Raw genomic sequence first — 15,561 nt, forward strand, 5'->3', positions numbered from 1 at the left:
ATACACATTTTTCAATTCCTAATATATAATATCCCTTATCTCATTTCCTCCCTGTTTCCTGTTTCTGGTCTTCTTTCCTAACCCTTCTGAATTTTTTTCACAAAGTTTTTAAAAAGTAACATTATTTGGATCTCGGTGAAAGCCAAGACACCTGGCATCTGGCTCTTTTGGATGCAAGGTAGCACTCCCATGAACAGAATCGCCCAATTCATTAATCAAACATGGCTTGTCGTGAACAAAAAAAGCTGGGGCAACCATTTGAAGACGCTTTTGATGTGCTGAGGCAACATTCAACAGGCAATCTTCAGTACTCTCCAGACTACAAAAATTACCTGGCTTTCATCAACCACTGCGCTCCGGTCTGGCGGAACCCCGGCTGCTTTGGAGAGCTGCCGGCAGAGGAACCTGCCTGTACCTGGAAAGCCATCATCAACAATGTTGCAGACTACTCTGTGGCAGCAAATATCCATCCATCACTGCAGAATATCGCTGAAAACCAGCTAATGCAAGCTGCCGCTCTCCAGCAAAAGGGCGGAAAAGGCCGAAAGAAGCTTCAACTGTTTGAATAACCTTCTTGAATCCCTGTATAACCCGGAGATGGCTTCTTGTATTCAGTGAGTAGACAGAAGCAAGCGCATCTTTCAGTTTGTGTCAAAAAATGAAGAGAGGCTTGCAGAACTTTGTGGGGAAAGGCAAGGCAACTGGAAGACCATGACTTACCAGAAAATGGCCAGGGCATTGCAGAATTATGGAAGAATTGGGGAAATCATCAAAATCCGGAGAAAACTAATTTACCAGTTCAGCGAGGCCATTTTCCAAAGACTTTCTCTGCTTATTTCTTGGGAAAAGAGGTCTTCTACTCATTGTACATCCAACCTGAACAAAAATACCTCGGTTTAAATAATTGGAATGCAAACTATAATCATCCACGTGCCAACTACCATGAGCTAAGTGACCCTGATAGCTAGCCATACCCACATGTTTAATGGCTTCCTGGCACCAGAAGCTTCTACTGGCTAGGAGTCTTCCTTTAAGGCAAGTACTGAAGAGAAGACAACAATCAGTTACCTTGTTGCTATCTTTGCTGAAACAGCATCCAGCCTTTACTAACATTGGTGGAAACACGACCACCTTCCTCGGGGACCCAGCAGCATGCTACAGACAACGGGGACTTTAGACTCTGTTCCTCTGTGGCGCACAGCATCCTTCTAGACCGCAACATAAGGGTTCATTTGGAAACCCCTCTAAGTAAACTGGATTTTACCTTCAACACACCCTGTGGTAGATTAAAGGAACTGAGATCCCCTTGGGACTTAGAGGAGCAGATGACGATGATCCCAGGCTTATGGATTTGGAGGTCATTGGACTATGGTTCAAATTTCCTAATATGAAGGTGCCCAGTTATTGGCAATTTAAGACCACCATATATTTTCTATTTTCTTTGCTTCTAAACTCTTTGTTTTGGTATGGCATATCTTGTCCAGGAAGCATAGTTCTGCTTGGATGAATGAGTATTACTAAAAGTTTTGTTTAAAATAAAATATTTGAGTTTTGTGTTAATAATTGGAAGAAAGAATTAGCTTTCCAAAAGGAATTAATTCTTTCCAAAATGGACAGTTAGTAATACATATTATGTAGGGTGCTCCTCAGTTGGTCATTTGGAGAGAAACACACATTACTTTAAAAAGTTACTGTGCTTTGTGTATAAGTGTGTGTGAATAGTCTGTTGCTGTGCTTGATTTAAGAATGGGAAAAATTAAACACTCTTAGCATCATATCTACTATTTTTTTCCTCCACTAATTTCTGTCCATCTATTCTTAATATAAGATGGAAATAATAAGGAGGTAATTGATTCTGATGAGCAGTTCATCCTTAAATTATAAAGTTCAACATTTCCAAAATCCCAAGTATGTGTTGCAGTAGTAGTCTCAAAGTTAAGATGGAGTTCCATTTTAAAGCTACTCTACTGTTTGTCTGAGTGAAATAAAAGACTTCCTTTTAACAAATGTTTTATTATTACTGTCCCTGTTATCAGAATCTTCATAATTTTGATCTTTACTTGTCTTTGAGTTCTGAACACATTATCTATGGGGATGATACTATCAGCAAATTATGCACCACAACAAGCTTCTCTGTATATTTTCCCAACAATGAGATGTATGAAAGCAAACAGGGACTTTGGTAAGTAAGATTCGTCCTACCTTGAGTAAGTTGCAAGGCTAGGACTACTTGTATATCCCTTTAATTGTCCGTATTCAAAGTCTCCTTTTTACTGAACTTCAGAATAAATATTTCTTTCTTCTTATATTGAATTCATTTATTTTGTGGTGTTAGTGGTGAAAAAGGCATTTGTAGTAAATGAATATCATCAATTTCTAATATTTAAAAATTGGGGTAAACTTTTAAAATGAAAAGATATGCTATAGATAAAAGAGGATTAAAAGTAAAGAAACATACAAACAAAATTAAGAGGGAAAAGATGTTTTATAAATATCTTTCATTTGGCATTCTTAGACCTAAACATTTTTGTTGTGTCTCACATGTTTGCTGGCATATATATATATATATAAAATCAAATAGTCAACTGTGTATCTGACAGTGGGGAGCAAAGGGAATTTCTGGTACAATTCTAACAATTGAAAAGGTAAAATTGAAAGAAGTCCTACTGAGAGTAAGGTGTATTTAATTCTCATACCTATAAAGGACAGTATCACAGATATTCTTGCACTCTGATAAAACAGCTGTGGGATCGTCTACAGCAGAGGCTATCTGTCTTTTGTCCTTATTATAAGGAGTCTTAGTGTTACTATAATAAGGACTCTTGGCTAAACTGCTCACTGCTAACTGAAAGGTTAGCAGTTCTAATTCAGTAGCTGTTTCAGGCAAGAAAAATAGTGACAGGATGCTTCCATAAAGAATGTAGCCTGAGAAACCCTATGGAGCAGTCCTGCTCTGTCCTATAGGGTGGCTCTGAGTCAGATACAACTTGGTAACAATGGCTAAATATGTCCTACGGGCATGAGAGTTTCACATAAAAAGCAAAGGCTTTTAGATCAATAAAACCTCGTAGTTCCCACTATACTGTGGCAGTTTTAATATGGGGGGGGGGAGAATATTAAGAGATTATTTAAATCCAAAGTAAACAAAAATGTGGGGCTATTTTCCCAGGCTGGAGAGTCCAGATTACTATCACAATGATTTCAGGTCAATTGATTTTAGTGTCAGTTTGGTGACAGCAATATACTTGGCTGTTTTGGTTGCTTGGAAGGAGAGTGGCCTACTGTGTGGTTGCATATTGAATCATGGATTGTGGCCAGTGGGTGGTCAGGAACTTAACAAGAGCATGATTGGAAAATTGGTGACAAGGAAGTGTGGGGAAGAAATAGGCAGGTAGACCTCTCTCAATGGGCCATAAAAGTGAAGATATTTGTGTTTCATGAATGTTCACCAACCTCTGCAAAGGAAGATTTTAACATTCAAAAGGATAGGATCATCTGCTTTATGGAAACCGATCAGCTCCTTTTCCCAACAACTCCTGTTATTGGTGAATGAGCGCATAACCCAGTAGACAGAGTGCAAGGCTAGAGGCGAAGCTCAATTTATTAAATGCATCACAACCCGATAGCAGTTCCTTGGTGTCATACGCCTTTTTATATAAGAGAGAGAGAGAGAGAGAGACGCAGCAGAGCCCAATCTTCTGCAGTCCTTCTCCTTTCGCCAGAGCTGGATCTTGCCTCTGATTCCATGATCTCATCTTGCATCTCCTGCTGATCACAGGAGTCCTCAGAGATTATCCACAGTGGATTCACTCCACTGACTTTGGACCGAGCAAATTCACAGGGGTCAGATTGGCCTTGTTCCCAAAAACTAGGTGGTCGTCCTCAGGAAGGATGTCCCTTGGATAAGCTGCACCAGATCTTCGGCCACTGGACGGTCAGCTGGGAGAGAGTGGTAACTATGGGAACGTCACGCAGTACCGGGCGGAGGGTGCCCTCCAGGAGCGGACGTGGAAGGGGACTTCCTCTTGGGGGACCGTGCGTCTTCGCCCAGGGACTTCTCTGTCTCTCTTGAGGCATCGGGGATGAACAAGCACGTTAAGATGCACCTCGCGGACAAGGTCTAGTGCATGGGGCAGCGGCGGTTTCACACCCTGGATGAGTTGGTGGCACAGAAAGGCGCCCATCTTCACCTGCGAACCCTGGGAAGTGTCCGACCTTGTCACAGCACTTCAGTGACCGCTGAGACGGACTCCCCTGAGGCCCTTCTCCCACTACAGGCCGGAGGTCCCACACTCCCCGAGCCCTGGACACAGAACTTACTGATCCCAGAAAGATGCCTGACGCGCAGGCTCCTCCTGCCCAGGGTCCCGCACGCCAGTTCCTCTCTCTATTCAGTTCTATTTCCTTGCTGCGAGTCTCTGGTGGAAACCATCAGCAGCCATGCCGAGCGTGCAAGGCCATGGAGAGGCCAGATGCTCCCAGCCCGGGTCCATAGAATTGTTAGCTTTCGTCTCCTGCTGTCGGAAGTCGGGGGAGTCTGCTGTTTGTCCATGCTGGCAGGACCCCTCGTTAAAAAGTCACTGGGCATCGTCTGAATGCGACGCAGCCATGGAGGGCACTCGAGACAGACACGGTGGCCCGGAGTGCTGGGGCCCGATTGCTGACCAGGGAGCATGAGCGCCTCGCATCCCACTACCCTGTGCCCCCAGGTCACTTCCCACGCCCCGCCCAGCGCACTCATTTGGTGACAGGAGGAAATGACCCAGAGAGCTGACCCTGATGGAAACCGGCAGTGCATGTCGGGCCATGCTTGAAACTCAGGTCTGCAAAGGAGGGAACAGGTTACTCATAAAGATAGAAGAACATTCTGGTATTTAACCACCGCCCCCCCCTCCCCACAATGTGCCAGTCACATAGTGCTGTTTCTTCTTGGCTTCTGCTTGCTTGGGTTTTACCATTACCTATTTAATTCTCAAAGTAATGTGTACCTGTAGCCATTTGCTGACACTAACATGGATGATTATGGAACCAACTGGTCTTTGGGGAAGGGGAACTACCAAACACACACACACACACACACACACACTATGTGTATGTATCTGTGTACATATATAATTTGCTTTACAGGGAAATTTTTCAGGGTTTACAGAGAATATGTAATCAGTAGTGAGACACACACAGAATGTTTATAAAGAAAGTGCAGTTTCTTTTTTTCTTTAAGCTTAAATTTCTTTATAGTTTAAGTCTACATCTTGAGATGGCACATTCCTAAGATTGATGAGGGGTCTTCAGATTCCCCCAAACTTCCATACCCAGTTGTTTTATATTGTACTAAAAAGTATTATGACAAAAAACAAACAAAGAAAACAGGCATCTAACACATCAAACAGCCTGTGCTGTGCTATTGTCTCTGTTTTGTCACCTTAATTTCTGTCCATCAGCTTCCGAGAGTCCAGAGAATCCTGACTTGAACCCACTGGACTTAACTGATTCCACAGCTGTGTAAGTCATTTCTTGTTAGCAGTCTCATTCTACAGAGAGCACATTCCAGTGTCACTGGTTTTGCTTCTCTAGAGAGCCCAACCGAACACAATCCCTTTCTCTAGGAGCCACAGGAAATGAAATGAACTGTCACAAACGAAAATGGGTTTATTAGACATTCTGAGTGATCTCAGAGAATACGAAGAAGGGGGGTGTTCCAAATATATAGCTTCTATCTGATAAGGTTAAAACTGGTATGGAGAGCTAGATTACAAGATTTCTAAAATCCAGAAGAAAAGAGGAGCAGCTGAAAATATATTTCTTAATTAGCCATACCAAGGCAATTTGTGTTTGGATTTAAGAAGATTTTCAAAGATTAAACTATCTATTGGAAACATGCACTAATATGGGTGTGGGTGAAAGTCACACAAGTATTTTTAAAGCTTTACAATGGATTGTTTTGTATTCAACAATCCACGCACATTTGGTTTTGGCTCATTTACTGAAATCCTTTCAGTATACCATCACATACTCCAGTTCTTCTGTGCTCCCTGCTCCCATCCCTCCTCCTCTCCGAACCCCTTTGACGTCCTGCTTGGGCAAATGCTGCCCTTTGGATCTCAAATGGTTGGTTATTCTTAGGTTTGTGAACCTCCCGAGTATTGCATTTCTCCTTACTGTGAAAAGGGGATGATGAGGCAACGGGTGCTTTTACTATCACTTGGTTTGAGACAACTTCAATGATCATGGCAGACAGTAGGCCATTTGAAATAGGAGAGAAGTTTTCATTTTATCCTCAAGCAAATATCTCCTTAGACCCAGGAGGGCTTCAATGGCCAATCCCTTGCGTTGGTTTGCTTTCCCTTTTTGATGTGACTAGTCTTGAAAATGGTGCTCCTGGGGTAATTGAAGCATGATTTTGAACATGAGCAAGCGTAAGTTATCTGGCTCATTTCCAGGATACATGTTGCTCTTGCCTTTCATTTTACCATCAAGAGCCCTCAGGGCCCATATCATGGGGAACCTCCACAGTGGCTGCTCTTTCTTCGGCTGCTGTTAGAGGGGATTTTATAAGAGCTTCACTTGTAGAGAATCCTTTGGTGGAATTTTCCTTTCTTCTTCTCAACCTTCACCTTTTACCCTGGAACACCTCCAAATATTTCCCCACCTATTCACAACAGTGTTCACCACATCCCTCCCAGCACTCAGGATGTTTAATGCCATCTGCACACTGGAAAATTCCATTGGGAAAAGTTGAGAACATATGATAAATAATTGATCTTAACATAGTTTCAGTAGGACCCAGTTTTTAGCCCTTTTATATCTATTTGAATAAGTGCTGAGGAAATTTTCTGTAATACTGTTTCTGACATAGTAGACAGGATCATGCAATCACGTTTTATTCATTTCAAACTGGTTAGTTTCTTTATAATAATGGTAACATGCATAAGGACATTGAAAATGTGTCATAATGAAAGTGGCTGTGAAATATTTGGAGTGGAATGAACTAGAAATTGTACCCAGACTCCAATTTAACCATGCAACAACCGGAGTGTAGCAATTATTCGTTTCATTCTAGTAATGAGGAAATAGGTTGGAAATAATATTAACTTCCTTATCTAAATACGTAAATCTAACAAGAAATGGAACAACAATTTAGATCCATCACCTAAATACTTGAGTAATACAAATTAGCACGACTCTAAGTACAATGTTGGAAGTCAGTTCATCTAGAGTGGTATTGTTCAAATGTTTTCTCATTGAAACACTCTTAAAAAGAATAAATAATATGCAAAAGAAACGAGAGCATCATTACATTAGTATATTTTTCCTTCCTATCCATTTCATTGCCAATACCAATGCAAGTATATTGTAAATATTCAAATATGATGTAAAACTTCAGTTTTCACAAACTCAGACTTTCAGACAAAATTTAGGTAATCATTGGATTAGGTTAGCCCTGGCAATCAATTTATTTCTGTAATGTACTGGGTTGTTTAGGAAGTAGAGCATCTTGACTCTTTCAAACAAAGAGGAGGATACAACCTTTGTGCGCGTGTGTGCTTGTGTGTGCTTGTGTGTGTGTGTGTGTGTGTGTGTGTGTGAGCACCCAGGCCCGAACAGATGTAAGTTACTAAAAACTCCGCAGAGAACTACAATAAGCATCTTAATCATTGACACATTTTTACAGTTCAAATATAGTCCCAGAGATGGTAGGAAATATTTTAAGCCAAGGCCTGTGCAATTAGTAATTAACACGAGGAGAATTCAACACAATGGTGGTCTAAAATGTGTTAAATTTTAATTTATGGAATATTTGCGTATGTTTTAACCATTTATTATGTTTAAAATGTTAAATTAGAATCTAATGGAAATGGACCTCTGAACGCTTCTTTAGGAACTGAGGTTCCAGGGGAAAGGGTTCAAAAACTGGCTTCCAAAATATCTCATCCATAAAATTAAAACAGCAACAATAAAGCAAATATTCTGTCCGTGACTAACCTCATTTACTTAAGAACTGTAATCTTTTCTGATGCAGGACAGCCTGCAGATGTTTGCATTGACTAGTCAGCAAGAAGGAGGAGAGTTACACGCACACACGGCTGGCAACGGTCAAGTATAAAGTATATACATTTGACACTGGTGTCGCTGAGATATGTAGGAAAATGGAAAGTCAACACTTCAGGATGGGCCAAACCACAGGCACAAATGACACACGGAATAGGGCATTGTATGAAACAAAGAACATAGATAAAGTTGGCGAGAAACAGTGCCCATATTATATAATGAGCTGTTGGTGAGTTGCCATCAAGTGGGCTCCAACTCGTGGCTTTAACTGTTTGTGCCCAGTCCTGCACCCTCTCCATGAGTGTCCAGTCCTGCACCCTCTCCATGAGTGTCCAGTCCTGCACCCTCTCCATGAGTGTTGGTATGTTAAGTTCACTGTTAAGTGTTAAATTCACTGCTGTAGCTATTGCTTTTTTATAAATCATTGCTATTTTGCTTTGTTTTTGTCCAGTTTTTGCCTTACCAATGACAATGTACTATTTTTAATGTTAATGTTTAGTATTTCAATTCCTATATAATGGCAAACGTGAGCACCAGCCTTTCATTACTTCCATGAATATATTTTCTGAGTGAAAAACGAATGCTCCATTAGTGATGAACCCACATGAACATTGACACACACAGTGAGTTATTTCAAGGAAAATCTAGTCTGAGGGATAACAAATTTAGATTCAGTGGCACTCAAAGAATTTCCTACAAGCTTTCTTTGTGCTTAATAGGTTTAGTCTACATGTAGTGAGTTCAGAATTATAAATAAAACCCTTGGACCAAACTGATTCTCTAAGTACTTTCACTGCATGGGTACAGAAAAGAGTGGCTAGGAAGTTATATCCACGCAGATAGTGGGAGAGGTAGGATACTTTATTGAAGATCATTTCTGCATAGTTTCAAAAGGTTTTTATAACAACAGTAGAGGGATTTAATGAGGTGTGTGTATATGTGTTTCTGAGCTAGATTTATTTTAGCTTCTACTATTCCTTTCTACGATTGTGCAAAATGAGCTGTGAAACTTACAAGCACCAACACAGGGAATTTCTCTAACTCGGGAACAACAAGGAATAGAGGAGGGACTTGTTTCCGTGCCATATAAGAAAGTGAGGGCTGACATTTTGTCTTGCTTGGGTGCTATTAAAATTATCACCTAAAGTCTGTTTTCCTTCTTTTTACTTATTTTTTTAATTTTTACAACTCTTATCACTATCCGTACATCCATCCATTGTGTCAAACACTTTTGTACATTTATTTTCCTCATCATTCTCAAAATATTTGCTTTCTGCTTGAGCCCTTGGTACCAGCCCCTCATTTTCCCCTCTCTCCCTGCTCTCACCTCTTCCATGAACCCTTGATAATCTACAAATTATTATTATGTTGTCATAGCTTACACTGTCCGACATCTCCCTTCACCCACTTCTCTACTGTCTGTTCCCCAGAGAAGAGGTTATATGTAGACTCTTGTGATCTGTTCCCCCTTTCTCCCTCACCTTCTCTCTACCCTCCGGGTATCAACACTCTCACCATTGGTCCTGAGGGGTTCATCTGTCCTGGATAACCTGTGTTTCCAGTTCCTATCTGTACCAGTGTACATCCCCAGTCCAGCCGGATTTATAAGGTAAAATTGGGATCATGGTAGTGTGTGAGGTGGGGGTGGGGAGAAAGCATTCAAGAACTAGAGGAAAATTGTATGTTTCATCATTGCTACACTGCACCTGGACTGGCTCATCTCCTCTCCATGGCCCTTCTGCAAGAGGATCTCCAATTTCTCACAGATGGCCCTTGGGTCCCCACTCCACACTCCCCTCATTCACAATGCTATGGTTTTGTGTTTGTTTTTGTTTTTCTTTGATGCCTGATATCTGATCCCTTCAACACCTTGTGATCTCACAGGCTGGTGTGCTTCTCCCAAGTGAGCTTTGTTGTTTCTCAGTTAGATAGCAGATTGTTTATCTTCTAGTCTATAGGACCCCAGACTCTATATCTTTTGATAGCCGGGCACCATCAGCTTTCTTCACCAGATTTGCTTATGCAACCGCTTTGTCTTCAGAGATCGTGTTTGAATAGGCTGGTGTGCTTCTTCCATGCGGGCTTTGTTGTTTCTCATCTAGATGGCCACTGTTTATCTTCAAGACTTTAAGACCCTAGATGCTATGTCTTTTGATAGCTGGGAACCATCTTGCTTCTTTTTTTTTTGTATATATATTTTTTCTTCTCAATGCCAGTCCTCCAGATTGCTGACATTCTAGGAAAGTCCTTGCCAGCAATCTGTGCAATAGTACAAACTACAGAGGAAGAAAGATGGTTTTTAATAATGTGTTGAGCATCAGAAGTCTTATTTTTGAAATCCCATACTGGAGCACTTTTGCTTTTAGTATTACCAAGCAAATTATTTTTTAAGGCCTAGGGAATATTTTCTCCTTAAATGCTGTCTAGGAAAAAAATGTGATGGGTTTATTTACTGATGGGTTTATTTACACAGTTGATTTCATGAGCCAGAAAGTTTAACAACACTGCAAGAGAAAAATAGAGGCCCACAACATAAATATGTATGAAATATAAAATCTTGGACAGATGTGTTTCAGAATTAAGAATTATTTAGAGTTTACAAAGGTGCTATAGGATGTTTGCTCTCTATCATATAGCACTACCACCTAGTAGTCAAGACATTACTCATAGAATGGATGAGCAGTCACACTAAAGATAACAAAGAACATAAACTAGCCCCAGGCCCATCATTTTGGGACAAACCTTGCTTTAGAAATCTGTTTTCACAGTATTCTGCATTTCAATGTTTTAGATAAGGGTTTCTGCAGCTTCATGTGTACTATAAACTATTAACACACTAAACAGCTAATGAAATGGACGTTCTATTCCAGCCGAGGCTTGGAAGAAGAAGGAGGAGGAGGAGGTGAAGGAGATATGCTTCCAAAAGTCAGCCATTGCAAATCTGACGGTGCCTAGTTCTACTCTAACATCTATGGGATCACTATGTATTGGAATTAACTCCACAGCAGTTGATACATTGTGGGTCAGCTCTCCAGGATAGCACACCAGCCCACACTTCCAGCGGGCTTTATAAAAATAATCTTTGTTATGCAGTGATCATTAATATCGTAGGCCTGTAAAATGCTACTGAAGGTTATTTAACAATGATTTGGCACAAGTGATATCATCGCTGATGTTAGATCTTGGCTGAAAGTAGAGAAAAATGGAAAGATGTTTACATGTGTTTCATTGACTGTGTAAAGACATTTGACTTTGTGGGTTATAATAAACAGGATAACATTGTCAAAATGGGAATTTCAGAATATTTTATTGTGTTTCTGCAGAAATTTTAAATGAACCAAGAAGCGGTCATTAAAACATAACACGAGAATACTGCATGGTGTAAAATCTTGATATGAGTGCCACAATTGTCTCCTTCACCATACTTAATCATACTGTATGCTGACCAAATAATCAGAGAACCTGCACTATAGGGAAAAGAATGTGGAATCAGAGCTGAATAAGGCTTATGAACAAGGCTTATATGCAGATAACCTCAAACTTGCATAGTAAAAACAAGGAAGATTGAAGCTTGCTGATCAAGGTCAAGGATTGTGATTTTCAGTATGGATTACAACTCAACATAAAGAAAATCAAGATTCTTACAAATTATCCAAGGCAACATCACGATAGAGAAAAGATTCAAGTTGTCTCCAATATTTTATTTTGCTTAGATTTCCAATTGATGCTCTTTGAAGCAACAGTCAGAAAATCAAATGATGTGTTGCATTTGGCAAATCTGTAGCACAAGTCTTCTGGTAAGTGCTAAAGAGCGAGTATATTTTAGAACAAAGATGCCCCTGACCCAACCCATGTTATTTTCAGTTACTTCATGTGCACATGAAAGTTGGACAATGAATAAAAAAATCACAGAAGACTTGATTTATTTGAATTATAGTATTGATGAATAATATTGAAAACACCTGGACTTCCAGAAAAAAACAAATCTGCTTTGGAAGAAATACAAGTCATGTGCTCCTTGTTGTTGTTGTAAGGTTTTGCCATGTCAGTTTTGGTAACTCATAGCAACCTGTGTGCAACAGAAACCAAGCCACTTGATCCCCCCATCCTCTCTGTTGCTGTGCTTTGAGCTCATTGCTGTTACCGCCATGTCGGTCCATCTCATGTGGCTTTCTCGTTGTCACTGCTTTTCTGTTTTACCAAGCACCATGTCCTTTTACAGACCCTAGTCCCTCCAAATAACACATTCTCCATTCTTCCTTCTAAGGAGCATCCTGTCGTCATCCAAGATAGTTTTGTTTGTTCTTTTGGCAGTCCGTGGTACTTGGAATATCCCTCCCCTCCCCCCTCCACACCATACTTCAACACATCCATTCTTTATCAGTCTTCCTTATTCAATGGTCTACTTTCACATGCAGAGGGAGTGATTGAAAGTGCCATGCCTGGAGCCAGGAACTCCTTCATTCTCAGAGATATCTGTGCTCTTCAATACTTTCAAGACCTCTTGTGGCCAAGATTTACCCAATCCCATAAGTCCTTTTAGGTTTTAACTGTTGCTTCTGAGCAAATTAATTGTGGATCTAAGCAAGACAAAAATCATTGACAACTGCAACCTTTTGTCTATTTATCATGATGTTACCTGTTGGTCCAGTTGTGAGTAATTTTTGTTTCTTTACATGCAGTTAGAATTCATATTGGAGGCTGCAGTCCTTGACCTTCATCAGTAAGTGCTTCAAGTCCTCACTTTCACCAAGCAGATCACAGGTTGTTGATAATCCTTCCTCTAATATTGATTCCCTGTTTTTTTTCCATATAGTCCATATAGTTCTCTGATTTTTGTCTTCATTGTACAGATTGAGAAATATGGTGAGAGGTTAAAACATTGGTACATACTTTACTTGATTTTAAATCATAAGGTATTCCATAGTTCTGTTCACATAACTGTCTTTTGATCCATTGACAGTTTCCCTGTGAGTAAATGAATTGTGCTTGAATTCCAATTCTACTCAAGGTTATCCATAGTTTGGTATGATTCACACAATCAAATCTCTTTGCATAGTCAATAAAACACGAGTAAATATCTTTCTAATGTTCTCTGTTTTCAGCCAAGAGCTATTTGACATTGGCAATGATATTCCTTGTTCCACATTCTCTTTTAAAACCAGTTTGAATCTGGAAGTCCCCTGTCAATGTATTGCTGAAAATATTGTTGAATAATCTTCAGCAAAATTTTATTTGCAAATGATATCACTCATATTGTTCTATAATGTGATCATTCTGTTGGGTCATGTTTTTAAGAATGGGTACCAATATGGATCTCTTCCAGTCAGTTGGCCACGAATTTGTCTTCCTAATTTCTTGACATAAACTAATGAGTACTTCTTGTGCTTCATCAATTTGTTGAAATATTTCAGTTGGTATTCCTTTAATTCCTGGAGGCTTATTTTTGCCTAACACCTTGAGTATAGTTTGGACCTTTTCCTTCAGTCTTATTCATATGTTACTTCTTGAAATGTTCGAATTTTGACTAGTTATTTTTGGTACAGTCACTCTTTATGTTCATTTTATCTTTTTGTTTTTATCCTTCCCACATTGTTCAAAGTTTTGTCCATAGTCTTTCAATATGGCAACTCAAAACTTTAATTTGAAGTATCACGTGAGTGTTTTAAAATTGGATTATTTATAGAAAAACACAATCAGTAAGAAGGCAAGCAAAATAACCTCTGATTAACCTTCAGTGAGTAATCATTTTAAAATAAACTTAAAGACATAAATATGACATTGTCTTATATTCTGCAATTTTATTTTTGAAAGATGAAACTGTGTAAGATCTGCATTTAGAAAAATTGAAAGAACTTACCTGACCAACAGACTTTAGCTGACCATTCTCAGTCCACATAATTATAGGTCAACATAGTCCAGCCCAGGAGTTAAATGGGGCAAAATAATTGTGCTTGTTCATACTTTAGACTAGCAGTTCTCAATCTGTGTGCCCCCTTTGGGGGCATCAAACAACCCTTTCACAACAGTCTACTAAGACCATCAGAAAACACACATTTCCAATGGTCTTAGGAACTGAGACAAAGTTCCTCTATCCGTCTCCAGGCGGGTCCACTCACATGCACATATGCCCACATATGAGTATCGTTGCTACACCATGCTTCAAGACAAAATATCATTTATTTGTAATTAGAAATAAATATTTTACAATATACAGTTACACATTGTTTGGGGGATTCATCACTATGCTTTAATTATGTTCAATTTGTAACAAGGAAAATATATCCTTATGATTTTTACATTATGATTCATAACAGTAGAAAAATTACAGTTATGAAGTAGCAACAAAAATAATTTTATGGGTGGGGGTCACCACAACATGAGGAACTGTATTAAAGGGTGGTGGCATTAGGAAGGTTGAGAACCACTGCTTTAGACTGAGCATGCAGGGAACTGTATTGCCTACATAGGACATATGTCAACATTTCTTCCAATATGGAGTTTAACAGTGTGTCATTACAAAACATTGTAGTCCTTAGTGAAAATTTTTAGGTTGAAATTGATAACTGATAGATTGAAGATCTGAGCCCATGCATATATAATTTGCGAGAAGTGCCTAGTTATCTATTACTGAAAAACTAGGCATTGTAAATCTATGGCTCACCATAATTGGGAATAAACCACAACAAGTTTTGCTTACGTTTTGTTTTATAGACCTCAGATTTAATTCTGTATTTTTATCTCCTTTTAAAAATGCTGTGGGATTGTTTTCTATCCCAGAGACTCATAAAACAACAGCAATTATTCTTATGACCATTACCAAGGTATTTGCTACAAAAGTGTCAAACGTAAATTCCCAGAGTTTTCATAATATTTGATTTAATTCTTGGGACACATCTCAAAGAACAAGTAGCTCTTGGATCAACACAAAACAGACTAGGTCTCTAAAATTTAGCTGGTTAAAATAACTACTATTATTTATCTGGTTAAAATAATCATCCTGATCTCCTCCTGAAATGACTCTAGGGAGGTATCATTTCCTTATTTGGGGACTACCAGACTCCCCTAATCTCAAGACTGTAGGGCATGTTCCTTTGCAAATGTATCTCAGAAATGTATGTCTCATCAGCACTGAGTCTTAGCAATGCCTAATGAATTTCCTTTGAACATCAAAGTTCTCATGTATTAAGGATTATAAATATTTAGAGTAGAGAAAAATGTTATTTTGAAGATTTGGTTTTGTTTGCTTTTATATATTTACCACTCCTTCCAGGTCATATCTTTCATCTTACCAAATTAATATTTTAAGCTATTAATCTATTTAATCATGTTAGGCATCTTAGGACTCTTCTTTGCCTCTCTGTGGCCATCTGTGTTTAAAATGTGTCTTTGTCTTTTACTATTTATTCTGAACCTACCTCTCTTCCTTAATCACCTTTCTTTTCCCACTTGCTCCAGGCTAATTTATCTTTCAATTCAGGGAACTCTAGGGCTTTAAAAAAATACTCATTT

The 15,561-nt window shown here is 39.3% G+C and overlaps 1 pseudogene; it reads left to right on the forward strand.

Moving 5' to 3' along the window:
• Positions 1-221: 221 nt before the first annotated feature.
• Positions 222-968, forward strand: LOC142451377 (transcription factor Spi-C pseudogene; annotated as a pseudogene).
• The last annotated feature ends 14,593 nt before the right edge of the window (positions 969-15,561 follow it).

The sequence above is a fragment of the Tenrec ecaudatus genome, chromosome 6, assembly GCF_050624435.1.
Source record: "Tenrec ecaudatus isolate mTenEca1 chromosome 6, mTenEca1.hap1, whole genome shotgun sequence".
Lineage (NCBI taxonomy): Eukaryota > Metazoa > Chordata > Mammalia > Afrosoricida > Tenrecidae > Tenrec > Tenrec ecaudatus.